Raw genomic sequence first — 14,793 nt, 5'->3', positions numbered from 1 at the left:
AGTCTACTTCTTTGTCGTGGGTACAAGAAGGAGCAGTTTAAGTTCCTTCTGGGCACTTTTCTGGTCACAGACAGCAGGTTCAGTCCTCTTCAAATCTTCCACCAGTCTAGTAGGTGTCCTGATCAGATGCTTTTTGGGTGCCACATCAATGCCTGCCATCAGCATGTTGGTGAGCCTGACTCTTGGGCACTTTCTAACCAATGGGGTAAAAGTTGCCAGGGGCAGCCCTATCAATGTTTATAGCAGTTTCTGTTTGCCCTACTGAAAACAATCCCACAGTGCACTTCTCTCTCTCTCAAAAGGGGGAAACTCTTCTCCCCTTGTGCACAGCCTGTGTACCCATCCCCAGGTTTGGCATGGGTAATGAACAATCCTCTTCTCTGTGGTCACTCCAAACCTGTTTTGGGGGTAGATTTTTTTCCCACTGGATTTGGTGCCAGCTTGACTAGAGAGATAAATAGTGAGGCCTTTGCAGGCCTCATTTAACATGTACTTGTGACAGGGAGGTCTGCTTTGAAGTAAATTAAGTTACTGAAAAACCTGAAGTGGTCTGTCTGCTGGGGAGAAGCCCTTCCCACTCCCAGGCCAAAGTCCCTGCTCTGGGACCTCGTTCACACCTAATACAGAACAAATATAGGCTGAGGAGTTGCTGGTAACTAAATGCACATTAGCCTCCAGCAGCTTCAGGCATGATAAAGGTAACGTACTCAAAATTATATTTCCAATATATTTAATACAAATATGACTTCACCATCACAGTAAACATTTTATATACAAAAATAAGTCTTTGAATTGAGTCTGTAACTGGTACAGGCCAGAAGTTTTATATTCAAGACTATATTTAATAATATAATCTATTCTTTGGCATTTACAATCTGACAACTGTCAATTGGATTTTAGTCCTAGTCATTGGGGGAACATGCATTTCTAAAGTCATACATGTTGGACTCTTAAATCTTATGCACTCTAACTCTTGGGCAGCAAGATGTGCTTAGGGTGGATTGCATAGTATTTAAAATCATGTTTTCTACTTTTCAAAAGAGTGATTTTGACAAGTCTGCGCAGTAAGGTTCAAGTTGTTGCTGTGAAGCTACAGAGGGTAGGCCTGACGCCATGTTTTCAGTGCCACTGTAGTGACTGGCACAATAGGTGCTGGAGGCCACAAGTGTATTTAACTTTTTATGCCATGATGTATTTCTTCAACATATACTATGACCTTAGTGGAACTGTACATGTGCCAATTAGGTTCCAAGCCAATTTCAACATTTAAGGGTTCAAAGCACATACACTGGCCACTGAATAGCAGTGCCCCAGTGTTAGAGTTCAAGAATACATTTATTGAGCACAATATATGGTCTCTGCCACTCACTTAGCAATTGGTTTTGTGAAGTGAGTAATAGAAGCAAAACAGTCTCCTGGCTGGAATACTGTCAGGTTTATTTTTTTGGTCAGACTTCACTTTTTGCATCTGATGGTGTTTCTCTAAGTTTTGTTGTTTAATTCCTTTTATATGACCGAATTGAGTCTTTAGTTGTCCTACATAATGTAGGACTGTTTTGGTTTCATTGGGCTCTTTTTCCCAGCTTTCTTTAGCCATGTCTAACAAGGTTATATGTTTTCTTCCAAATAGTATTTCAAGTGGGGAGTGTTAATGGCAAACAATAAACGTGGCAGAATTGGATCCCCTTGTCTTGCTTTCAATCTGAGTAGTTTTAAATGTAAACCTAAGAATAGAGCGACACCTTTTGACAAGTCCATCCGTTTGAGGATGGTAGGCTGATGTTCACATTTGTTTAATACCCAATTGCAGACAAACGTGAACTAGCAATCCTCACTTGAAAGGACTTCCATGATCCGTTAATATTTCTCTTGGAAACCCCACCCTTGAGAAATGTTCAATCATAGATTTAGCAATTTGAGGCATGTTAGGTTATCGTAGGGGAACTGACACTGTGGGATGAATACAGGACCTTTACTCAAAATGGTTTAGGCCAGGAGTTGAGAAGGATGATGTTTTCTCCCACTTCCTATTTAAAAACACTGTTTCTTCAAGAACTAGTGCCCTACCTCTTCTTGATCTACTGCTTCGATGGCCCAACCTATGCTTCTTGTAGAACTGGATACTCTCTTTGAGCTGCCCAGAAGCTACAGTCTGCGCCCCATACTTCGCTATTGGCTAACAGTGGAAGAGCTGGTACCACCCTAATATTTATCCCTTCTCCTTGAGCTTCTGCTTGTCTTTTCTGTAGGTACAGGAAACTCTCAGAGACTCTTTTTGGAATAAGGAGATAATTCTCACCAAGATTATTCTTCTTTAAAAATCTCTTGTAAAGGAAACTCTAACTTCAGATAGTCTGTACATAATATTAAGGATTCATGAAGTTGGAGCACAAATCCTGCCATCAAGGCTGTCAGCTTTTCTTCTTCTCTTTGAAATATTCCCTTTAACAAAGGGTATTTAAGCTGTTCTCCATGTAAATATTGGGTCTTCACCTCTCCTTATAAGTGAGTTACGTTACTGTTAGAAATGGGGGTCTCTAGTTGGCAATGGTTTGCACCTTGTCCAAGTAGGGACCCTTCCTTCTAGTCAGGATAAGGGAGTTGCACTCCTAAAAGAAAGCCTGCTCACCCCCTTGGTAGCTTGGCACGAGCAGTCAGGCTTATGTTAGAGGCAGTGTGTAAAGCATTTGCACATAACCAACAGTAATACAGTGTAAGCACTACAAAAGAACACCACACCAGTTTAAAGTAAATATCCAATATGTTTATCTACTTAAGACAAGACCAAAAACGATAAAAACCCACAATACAGTACTTAGAAATCTTCGATTATCAAAATAAACTTGAAAAACAGTTCCTTGAAGTCAATAGCTCCATCTGGGGATATCACAGTGTCGTGAACAACAAATCCAAACAGTTCTGGCAGACCGCGGCATTGAGGGCAAGCTACGGTGTTGGGAAGACCTGCAAAACAGTACCTTTAGAAATGCAGGGCGTCGGCGACCTCTTGTTGAGCTTCCGAATGCACGGCTTCCGCAGGCATCAGTTCTGGAGGTCGGTGCAGGAGTTGTTGGGCCCTTGAAGTCACGTGCATTGCAGATCGAACTCCTCGTAGTTGAAATCAGGAGCCCTGGCGTCAGCGGGCATCAGGTGCTGCGGTGCGGTATGCAATGCCCTTAGGTTGCAGTGCAAGCAGTAGCTCGGTGGCTGTGTCTGGTGGTGTCGTCCTTGAGACCAGGGTCGTGGTGGGAAGTGATGCGGTGCTCATTGCGGTATTGGCAGGTCGCGGTGCAAGCAGCAGCGGCGGCGTTGCTGAAGCGCTGTCGTCGGCTGACGAACTGGAGTCGATGAGGGCGGTGCGTCGCGTATCTTTACGAGCGGTGCCCTTGAACCATGGTGCAGGCTGTGGCATCGATTTCAGCGTGGAACAGCGTTGTCTGGGATATCAAGTCGGCGGCGTGAGTGAGGCGATACAGAGTACAGTGCCCACAGGTCGCTGTGCAAGCAGCGGCTTGGTGGCGGCATCAGCAGGCGGCGTTGGTGAGACCAGGGTGGCGGTGCTGCGGTGCCCTCTGCGGTACCTTCAGGACACGGAGTCGGCAGCGGCGTCGTAGACGGTGTTGGGTTGCTTTTTCTTCTGTTGCAGCACAAAACACACAGTTCCCAGTGCTGACGGCAGAGAACTTGAAGTCTTTGCTGTTGCTGAGACTTCTTGAACAGGGGGCACGCTCTACCTCAAGCCCTTGGAGATACTCAAAGAATCAAGTCGTAGAAAGTTCAGTCCAGTCCTTTCACTGCCCCAGATAGAAGCAGTCACTGCAGGCCAACACAGCAAAGCACTCAGCAAGGTAGCAGTTCCTCCTCACAACTTCTCCAGCTCTTCTTCTTGGCAGTCTTCTTGGTCCAAAAGAGTTCTAAATTTCAGGGGTTTGGCCCACACTTTTTATAGCCCAAAATCCTTTGTCCTCTCAGGGAGAGAGTGTCTGTCCCCAGCCAGAACAAGTTCTGCCCTCTCTGGTGTGGCTTCTTGACAGGAGGTGGAGACAGCATTGTCAGAGGAAGACCAGGCCCATTCAGGTGAAAGGAACTCTCCTCCCCCTACTCTAAATGCAGCAAAGGTCTATTCAGCCCTTCCCTGACCCACCTAGACTATCTGGAGTCACTGCTCCTTCCCAGCCCCTGTCATCCGAAACCCAGACAGTCAATCCACAACCCCAGCAGAGGCCTGCTGGATGTCTGAGCAAGAAAATACCTACTTTCTAAAAGTGGTATTTTCAAACACAGAATGTAAAAATCACCTTCACTAAAAGATGCATCTTTAGATTCTGAGTTCAGGGATACTAAACTTTATTCTTCTTCCTAGTTCCTAGGGCCAGTTATGTTTATAAGATGTTATAAATAAACTCCCTATTCTGTCCCATGGGAACAGGTAGCCCTGCAATAGTGAAAAACAAAATTGTTTAATCGATTTGTTTTACTCATTTCCAGGTTAAGGCAAAGTTTTTCATAAAAGCACAGGAGCAAAGCCGTTTCCACATGTCACGTCTTTATTTAAAAGTCACCCAATGCATTTCGGGATATTTCCCTTCATGAGGGATATCGTGACAAGTGTTCTGCACTCATAATGACCCGTATTTACTCAATATCCACCAGGTTCAGCAGTAATATTAACAACCTTAAAATTATTGGGAATTTCCATGATGTACCGCCGCACGGCTTTCCATAGTAAGTGGTACTGGCATGGGTGACTTTTAAATAAAGATGTGACATGTGGAAACGGCTTTGCTCTTGTTCTTTTATGAAAAACTTTGCCTTAATCTGAAATGAGTAAAATAAATCGATTAAACAAAGGAGAAAAGGTGAAAAGTAAACAGAGTAAATAGGGAAAAAAGTGAAGTTTAAACATATAAATTTGATTTATTTGATTCATTGAGTCATGGACTTGGTTGTGCAGCTTGATAGGGATCACATGAGGTCCCTTCATATACGTTTAATACTTAGCGTAATTGGGCAAAGCGCGAAACAAGTGAGCAAGCCTTTACAGTTCTTAACACTGGAGCATAGTTTACATGGAGTACATCGGTGTGCATCTCACCACCCTTGTCATTCAAGTGAGTACACTTGCCAAGTCGACATGGCAGTCTCAGACTGCACACAGGCTCTGCAATGGCAGGCCAGAGTTACAGTTACAGGCTGTTTGCGTGGGTGGCATAATCCAGTGCTGCAGCCCACTAACACCATTTGATTTACATGCCCTAGCACACTCAGTGCACTTTACTAGGAAGTAAATCAAATATGCAAGTCATGAAAACACCAATCCATTACACAGTTTACAACAGGAGCACTTGCACTTTAACACTGATCAACAGTGAGAAAGTGCGCAGAAACACTAATCCAGTCAAAACCGGGTGATCAGAAACCAAAAACTCAGGGGAGACACACCAAAAGATGCCAAGTCTAACAGTTACCCTGTATTAAATGAGGTGTCATGACTGATTTTCGGCACCCAGTCTCTCGCAAAGCCATTACCGTAGCCGAATTACCTTTAAGGGGGCAGTGAAATTGGGAAATACTGGGTTCCCCTCCATACATAATTTTTTTAGATATTCAAATCTCCATTGGTTCTGCCTCTGTATTCTGAGGGCAAACGCAAACCATAGGGCCTAACATCCATAACACTGATGTCCTCAGAGGATCAAGAGGTTCTTCCCTCATATCACTGCCCTAATATGGATTTGACCCCCTTAACCATGTGCTGACTTTTCCTTAGATGCCTAACTCTTCCTTTTCAGTCCTACTTTATTCTGCCCTATTATAGGCTGTTTCTAATGTCATGGTGCTATGTTGTTTAACTTATCTTTGTATGAGATTGAGAGAATTAAGAAATTGTGAAAAAAGTATTTTTTCCAATATTTCCTTTTTGATTGGAATCTCTACTTTTAATCACATATTATGTAAATATTTTAGATGCTCATATAAAGCCTAGCCATTTCTATCACAGCTTATTTTATCTGTCTTTGACGAATCCTATAGGTTTTATTCTATGCCTAACTTTTCAAGTATACTTTTCTGTATCTCCTGTTATGATGACAAACCTATTGGATTTGCAAGTTGATAAGTTGTTTTTAAGTCCCCAGTGAACAACGGCCCTAAATACTCTCCCTAATGGTCCATTGGCCAAGCCGCTGCTTGCATAATTCTTTCCAAATATTTGAAAAATAAATCTGGATATTCTCCATGAGTAAAATAGCTTAAGGCAACTCTGTGAATCCCCTCTGTTGTCCTAAAACATAAGCTAGCTTTCCAAGAGCTGTATATGGTCTTTGGGCCACTTCATCTATCTTGTTGCTGAAGCTGAGTTTGTATGGCTTTTTGCAGTGTTTCTATGTTTGCTAAGGAGCATGCCTGAACCGTTTCAAGGCCTTTTCTAATTTTTGCTGTCCATCTGTAAGCTTAGTTACAAACTTTCTTGGTATGGCCCGAAATGGTAACACTTTCTTGTCTTTCTTCCTCTAAGATCTTCATGGACAAGACACTGACAGCCCTCAAATGATGGAGAAATATACCCAGGTAAGTATTATGTACATTCAATGTTTCTCATTATTAACCCTCCACCTTCCCCACTCTATCCACTTGCTTACCCCTTCTTTAGTGACAGTGTTAGACAAATGAGGATGTAAATAGCTAAAGAGAAGTTACAATACACCAGTATCCTCTCATGGTGCTATTATAACTCTGCCAGGGATGATATAGGGATAGTAAAGAAAGATAAGTGTTTTCTGGGAGGGTAAGAAATGGGAACAAAACCTCATAATCCCTATTGCCCGTTCATAGCTCAGTTCACCCAGTGCATGTTGGTGGTTATGGAACAATGGCAAGACTACATCTAAAGCAGCAAAAAGAAAACTGTGCTCTGTAAAGGAAGAACCCAAAACTTACCCAAGTAAGCCACGGCCATCTGTGTTGTGGTAGGACAAAAGGCATCCATGGGTAGGACCACACTTATGGCCATGCACTGTCCTCCTCACCGACTCTGTCTCCTTCTTCAGTACTCTTTCCGTGGGGCCTCGTGGGTTAGGCAAATTGGCAGCAGCACTTTCTACTACTCAGACTCTATTTCGTTCCTCTCTCTTCCAAAACGCCCTCCTTGGTTCTGCTTTTCCTTCTCCTCTTTGGTTGTACTAACTTCTACTTCAGTCCTCCTTTCCCTGTCCTTGCTGTTTTTGCTACTTTCTTTTCCATACCCAAACGCCTTTTCCTGCTGGTGTGAATCCATTGTTAGTTTTAGCAACTCCTATAGTTCATGACACCTCTGTCTCTCTTCCTGCCATGGATCTCCCTACAGTGTGTTTGCTTATCTTTTTTCTATGTCTAGGGCCCCTTCACCTCAGATGGGCATTGTTGTGGGACCACCGGTGTTTCTAGCAGGTACGCTTTTATGTTCTAGCAGTTGCCCCTTAAATTTTATTATTTTGTTTCCATGTAACAAACTTTAACATGGTCTTTCATATTTCATATTGAACAACACATTTTAAGTAAGGATTCACACAGGCATGCTTTAGTGCATCTTGGTTCCATTCTGTTGGAGTTGATGTTCTCACTTTGAAAACTAGTCGGGACCAATATACTGTTCTCAAACATACTGACGTGATCTTGCTCGCATAATCTTTTTGACCTTGAATACTGGTGGCTAACTCACCAAACATACTGCTTATGTTTGAACCCACCACAGTTTTTGCAACAAACTTTACTGCTCTAATTTCTGCATTAGATGTTTTCATTTTCTCTAAGCTGGTTGTTATTTGTGCAAGGCTTCTTCTCCATCACCACTGAATTGTACTAATTTCATCTGCATGTTAGCAGTTCACCAACACACAGTGTGTTAGTATCCGTATGAGTAAGTGAGTGGGTGTGGGTGTATCTGTATGAGTGAGTAAGTGGCTGTGTGATTGACTGTATGGGTGAGTGACTAGGTGTGTAAGTAGCTCTACGGGTGGCCTACTCAGTGTGTGAGTGGCTGTATGGGTGTATGAGTATCTATGTCAGTAGCTGTATTAGTAACTGAGTGTGTGTATGAGTGGCTGTATGGATGCGTTAGTGGATGTGGGTGTAGATCTATTAATCAGTGAGCAGGTGTGTAAGTACTGGTGTGGGTCTGTGAATTGGTTTGTGAATAGTTGTTCAGGAGTGGGTGTATGAAAGTTTCTATTGGGTGTGAGTAGGTGCATCAGTGATTCTTTAGATGATGTCATCAAAGATGTTATTTGAGATGTCATCAGTGATGTCATCAGTCATGTCACTGACCATGTGATGAGGGATGAAACATGTGAGCTATATGGGTGAGTAACTGCATATGTGAAAGGCAGTATAAGTGAGTGTTAGCGTATATGAGTGACTGTATGTGTGGCTGAATGATTGCAAGAGTCGCCGTAAGGGTAAGTGTGTGCTTGTGTCAGGGACTGTATAGGTGAGTGAGTATCTGTATGAATAAATGAGTGGGTGTGTTTATAACTGTTTAGGTGAGTAAATTACTGTTTGATTGACGCTATAGGGGAGAGAGTAGGTGTGTGAGTAGCTCTCTGAGTGACTATATGGGTGTATCAGTGGATATATCAATGGATGTATTAGTGAGTGTGTTGGTGTACCAGTGGCTGTATGGGTAACTGAGTGGATGCTTGTGTAGACCTATGAATCAGTGAGTAGGTATGTAAGTACTAGTGTGGGTGTGTCAATAGTTTTGAGAATGCTAGTGTAAAAGTTGGAGTGGGTGTATGAAAGGCTATATTGGGGTATGAGTGGGTGCATCGGAGATTCTGTGGATCATGTCATCAGTGATGTCACTGACCATGTCATGAGTGATGTAATATGTGTGGTTATAAGCAGTGAATTGCGGGGGCGCAAGTTATAGATAGCTCATCTAAGTATACCCGCTGAATTTCTATGGTTTTATGCATGTAAAACCTGAGCCTAACTATAATGTCCCTGTAACATTTGGTGTTTTTAGTAAATTTCGAAGGTTTTTTAAATTCTACTTCTTAACTATACCGGCCCTTTAACCTTTTTATCAGTTAGTTTCAAAGGTTTTTCAAATGCTAATTCCTCACTATAACGTCCCTGTTATCTTTTTTTTTTCAGTGAATTTCTTGGTTTTTTAAAATAGCAATGATATTAGCAGAGTGGTGGGGAATGGGGGCGATCTTCTGAACAGCTCTTAGGAATCCCGCTGTGTAGGACAAATGATGAAAAGTGTTTTGGCATACTTTGTTTGATAAACAAGCTAGTGAGTGTCCCTGCAAATTTGTATGCTTTCTAATATTGCTAGGATCCAATCCTTGTGAAGTACTTATTTTCCTTTTTAAACTTCGCCTTGAAAGGATATGTAGAAATTCCCTTAGTTTATCAGTGAATTGCTGTTGAATACTACGAACACTACTACAATTCCATTTCTATCCAGGCACCTGACTCTGCCTTCCTTGTACCTGTTCTCAAATATTGTGTTCTACATTTGTCGGTACCATCACCTCTTTTTGCTATAGGAGTGCCATTCTTCATTTTATAACATCATCTTCTGTAATCGATGGCATGAACTAATCTATTATCCTGGAAATAGCTTTCTTCATTAAAGAAAGATTCTGTACTAGAGGTGTGTATGCAGTCTCCACTAAAAATTGTACAAAAGTTACTTCTATTGACTAATCTTTTTTCTGATTTTGTCTCCTTCATTCTATTTATTATACAAATAAAAACCTTCAAAGCAAAGGCCTTATCAACTAATCTCTCAACTTGTTCTTTCTGTTCCACTGCATGTCTCCTTCTTCTATACTTCGTAATATTTCTCAGTAGATTTATAACTACTCTACTACAAAACATCCTAGCTCTAATTTCCTTTAACTGCTTCTGTCTCCTGGTTAAGGTGTAGACATCTTTGTTATATTCTTTCCTGTTCTTGCTATATACATTTTGTCCATTGTTATTCTTTCTCTTAGTTTGAATTTTATTTTCATTATTTGATAATCTTTGGAAATGTCCACATATATTTTTAAGAAATGTGTTTGTCCTCTTACCAACAGCTCTTTTTTCGTTCGCCATTTTTTCTTCATTTTGCCTGTTTTGATCTCAGTTCTGCATAGATACTGTACTTGCTCCTGTTCCTTTTCCCTCGGCGCTTTTGCATGCAATCTGTTTGTAAATATGCAGATACTGTTCTGTAATGAAAACAAAACTATATTTGAATTTGTTCTCTAGCCAATGTACCAGCTACTTTACTACTGGCTTATACATAATACAAAAATTGTTTTCATGTTATGTTGCAGTTTTAAATTTACAAATCAACCTCCATACATAACTACAAGAACTTACTTCAATGTACCAATCCCAAACCAAAGCACAAAACTTAATTTTTCACTTACCTTTTTTAATATTATAGCACAATCTCCTACAACACAGCTGCACCATATCTCGGTTCTCACTTATACACACTAAAAGACCACTTTATCACGTTATCCGTGATGTATTCAGTTTTAAAACAAATATCAACCATGTCTCATTACTGTAAATCCAAAAACACAACATAAGACCTATTTCTGTGCCTCCTTACAACTGTGTCACCAGTACATTTAGGGGTCAATTAGGATGTAGGGCGGATCGCCCCCGCCCACATGGCAGTGGCGATCCGCCCTACATCCTTCCCCGCCCGCCACCCAATTCCAATTCCCCCCGCGGCAGACGGGAAGACCGCCCGCCGCTTTGCCACCCGATCAACGAGTTGACCGGGCGGAAAAGGGATTAATATGGTGGCGGTGTCTGCTAGACACCGCCATCCATATTAGTATGCAGGCGGAGAGCAGCCTTTGCCAACGAAAGGCATGCGGAGTTCACAAATGTTAAAAATGTGTGATGCGCCCGCCAGTGTGGCTGGCGCATCCTAATCTCCCCCATGGGACCGCCGCACATATGGCAGGCAGTCCCGTTTTCCGTCAGTTTGGCGGCCGAACAAAGTTCGCCCACCATCCTAATGATGCCCTTAGTGTTTCACTACTTTTCTACTTAGATAGGTCAGATTTACATCTTTAGAAATACTCTATAAAAAAAACCTGCACATTAATGTGTATCACCACATATAGCTCACTAATTCTTCTGAGTACATGTAACAGTGTGTGACAGTTTGCAGATATAATTCACCAGATGGTTGTAAAAGAGTACATATTCCTCACTAAAACTTGTCAATACATATATTTCTGGTTGAGTACAACAATATTCCCTGGATGATTGGATGAGTACATAGATAGTGCCTACTTAATTCCCTCAGAATATAGGCAGTGCCTGCATGGTTCCCAGAGTATAAACAAACTACATCAGTGGTCCATATCTGCATATTTAGTCCCTGTGTATTCACATAACTATATTGCTGCTATCTGGGTGATCGGATGAAAGCATGGGTATTGCCTGCGTAGTGCAATGAGTACATAATTAGTGCATGTGTGATTGGAAGAGTGCATGTGTAGTATCTGTGTGATTGAATAAGTCTATTTAGTACACTTGATATATAATTGCCTACATGGTTCTATAAGAGTATACATTGCTCTGTTACTCAGCGTCCACACGCATTAGTAAGTTTCTAAAACTTCAAACAACAATTCTCACCTTTTGAAAGCAGAACGCTTTTTCTAATGGCATACCTATATCATTTCGCAAATATCTCTTGTGACTTCAAAACGTATAATCAGAATTTCTCAAAGAAAAGTTACATGCCTAGTGAAGCTAGCACAGAAACTCTCAAAAGGCATTCTGCACTATTACCCCTCCCCAATTATAAACAGAGCACATTGAAAGAAATGCACCGCCCTCACTATATACATGACATTTTCAACAGCCTTGAAGCACATAGTTCACAATGTAAACATATATGCTATTTCATGAGAGATATACACCTTCAGGACAACTTTTCAAAAATATATCGTTTTCTGCATCTTTAAGTAAACTCAACAGTCTGATCGTACATATAACTATCTGCAACCAGAAAAAAACATATTTCACCATCTAAACATTTTCAAACCAGTCATATAAGATAAAAACCACATTGACAAACACCTCCTAATACATACCTAATACATACCTATTACTACTTTATAATTTATATACAGTACCAACACATATTCGTATGTTTTATTCATGACTACAGTACTCCTGTTTAATAATGTGACAAAACTACCACAACTCCTGAATGCAAATAATATAAATGTATCTATTCTGCACATAATGCTTAGACACTTAAAACATTGTCATTTTTAAAGGCATTGCTCATGGTAATTTTTCACAGTACTAACATCTTAAACATACCCTCTGCCAGACACAGTTCATCTGATATAAATTCTTTTCACATCACTGTGATATTCCTTTTAATCAAACTACCATCTACATATTCATTTCTAATGTACATTGTTTATATAATTAAAACTTTATATGCATACTTGTGAATTGAACTCATAGATTACATTGTTTTTTTTAGCTATTGCTGGATAGTTTTGACACTGTTAAGATTCATAAAAACTCAGCACAAGAATGGGACACCACTCTCATAGAAATCACCTACAAAATGGCACCCTCTCCAACTTTCCACTCTATCATCATGAGAAAGGAAGCAAATTAAATCATGTCTTTCATTTTAGACTACTCTATCTCCACTTGTGAATAGTTAGTATCTGTTAACCCTTAAGCTGTCTTTCAAAACGAGGTTCCTGTCAGCACGTTTTGCTGACGTTTTCACGATCATCGCAGAGTAATCGCAAACAAAACAGGAGTTCAAACCTATATCTAGCTTCATTTTTTTAATTTGAAATACTACACAACAGTTTATTACATAGTCCTGAGTTGTAAATAAAAGCTTGCCATTACTTAAACTTTGTCTCTTTAACACCCTTACACCCAATACACTCTTAGTCAGTGTACCTAACAACCCAGTAGAACCAGTAGGTCACAAGTTCACAGCACATTCTAGAAGGAACATGCTACTTTCAAATGAGATACAGCAGGTGAGCTGAACTCCACAGATTCTAAAGTATATCCATGTCTGCTTTTCCCTTGGAAAACTACTTCATTCAGCTCCAGCCTTCTCCTGACTACTATTGCTTATTCACTTCAAAATGCTTGGATTCTGGATTATGGGACACAGCTATATAAATTGGGCTAAAGACGCTGCAGAAAGAGAAGTATTGACAGGGACTTGGGTTTGTCAAATGTGCAGATTACTTGCTTTGGCCAGAGAGGGTTAAAGTTTTATCAGTTGCTAGCTTTGATTAAATCAATTGTGGATTCCAAGCTCCTCACCACATGATTCTGCACTGTGGTGGCAATGAACTAGGCACATTGACTGGGGTAGGGCTGGGAATCCTAATGAAAGAAACCTTTGCAAAACTGATGTCGCTTTTCCCGCAAAAGGTCTTGGTGTACTCTAATATATACCATAAACAGAAATGCAAGTGGTCAAATCAATTCTGTCCAAAGATTGACAAAGCAAAGAAATGTTAAAAAAACTGTTTCTGTATTCCTCACAAACCATCGCATGGGTTGTATCTATAACAGCAATCTGCATTTTGACATGAATGGAATTTATAGAAGTGATGGAATTCACTTTACAGATGAAGGCAACAGGTGTTTCAAAGTAATCTGAAACTCTGCATCTGGTCTAATGTGTAGCAGCCATATACACACAACCAACAAAACTGTCCTTGTCAGAGCCACCCTAGTACCCAAAATATTGTGACATTATTTCTATAGGTTTTTTTTAGTTTTTGACAATCTTCACGAGGTCATCATGATCCCTGCAAATACGTTACAAAAACGGAAAACAAAAGCAGACATTCAATGACCACCAACACATCCAAAAATAATATGCATAAAAATCCATTCTGAACATTGCACTACACAAATTGCTACACACATACTTCTTTCAAAGCATATTTAAACTCATATTTTTGTACTAAGTTTCCTTAAAAGACATTTTTCTGACCTATTATCCTTTTTCACGGTTATTTGGGTTATCAAGGCGATGTTGTTAACCGCAACGTTCTTTTCCATAAAGTCTAAAAATGTCTGTGTAGCTGTGGAGTTTGGGCCCTAGCTTAGCCGGCACCCAGACTAACCTGCACATTTTTTTAAACTAGACAACTAGGGGAATCGAGGGGTGAATGACTTGCATGGCTCTCACCAGGTATTTTTTTCCCAGAATCTCATGCAGATCTCAAACTATGTTTAAAACTGCATTTCCCTGCTTTTCTCTGCGGAAAAGTCCTGGAATCTGCAAGCAGCCACAAATTTCTTTTGACCCAGTATTCCAACAAGTATTTCGAGAACATTGGTGCCTCACTTGTGTGGGAGGGCCAAGTGCCCGTAACAGGGAAGTGCCCAAACGTATTGGACCCTTTCCTGTCGCAGCTACTTGGCCCACCCACACAACTGAGGTAATATTTTTATCGGGAGACCTGGGGAAGTACTGGGTGGTAGGAAATTTGTGACTGCCTGCAGATTGCAGGACTTTTCCTCAAGTGAATGCAAGGAAAATTTGTTTTTTAGGTAAAGGTGAAGTTTTGCAGGGAATTCTAGGTAGACAACCTGGTGAGACCCACCAAGTCATCCCACCCTAGACTCCCCTGAGTGTCTAGTCCAAAACATGCTTGTTTCGTAGGTTTTCCTAGATGCAGACTCAGCTGGGGCACGAAATTCACAGCTACCAACATTGCAAAAAACACATAGGGGCAGATTTACAAGCCCCTTGCGATACTTTTGTGCCGCCGT

This window comes from Triturus cristatus, chromosome 5_1 (assembly GCF_964204655.1).
Source record: "Triturus cristatus chromosome 5_1, aTriCri1.1, whole genome shotgun sequence".
In the NCBI taxonomy this organism is placed as follows: domain Eukaryota; kingdom Metazoa; phylum Chordata; class Amphibia; order Caudata; family Salamandridae; genus Triturus; species Triturus cristatus.
Note: the sequence above shows the minus strand (reverse complement) of the source record.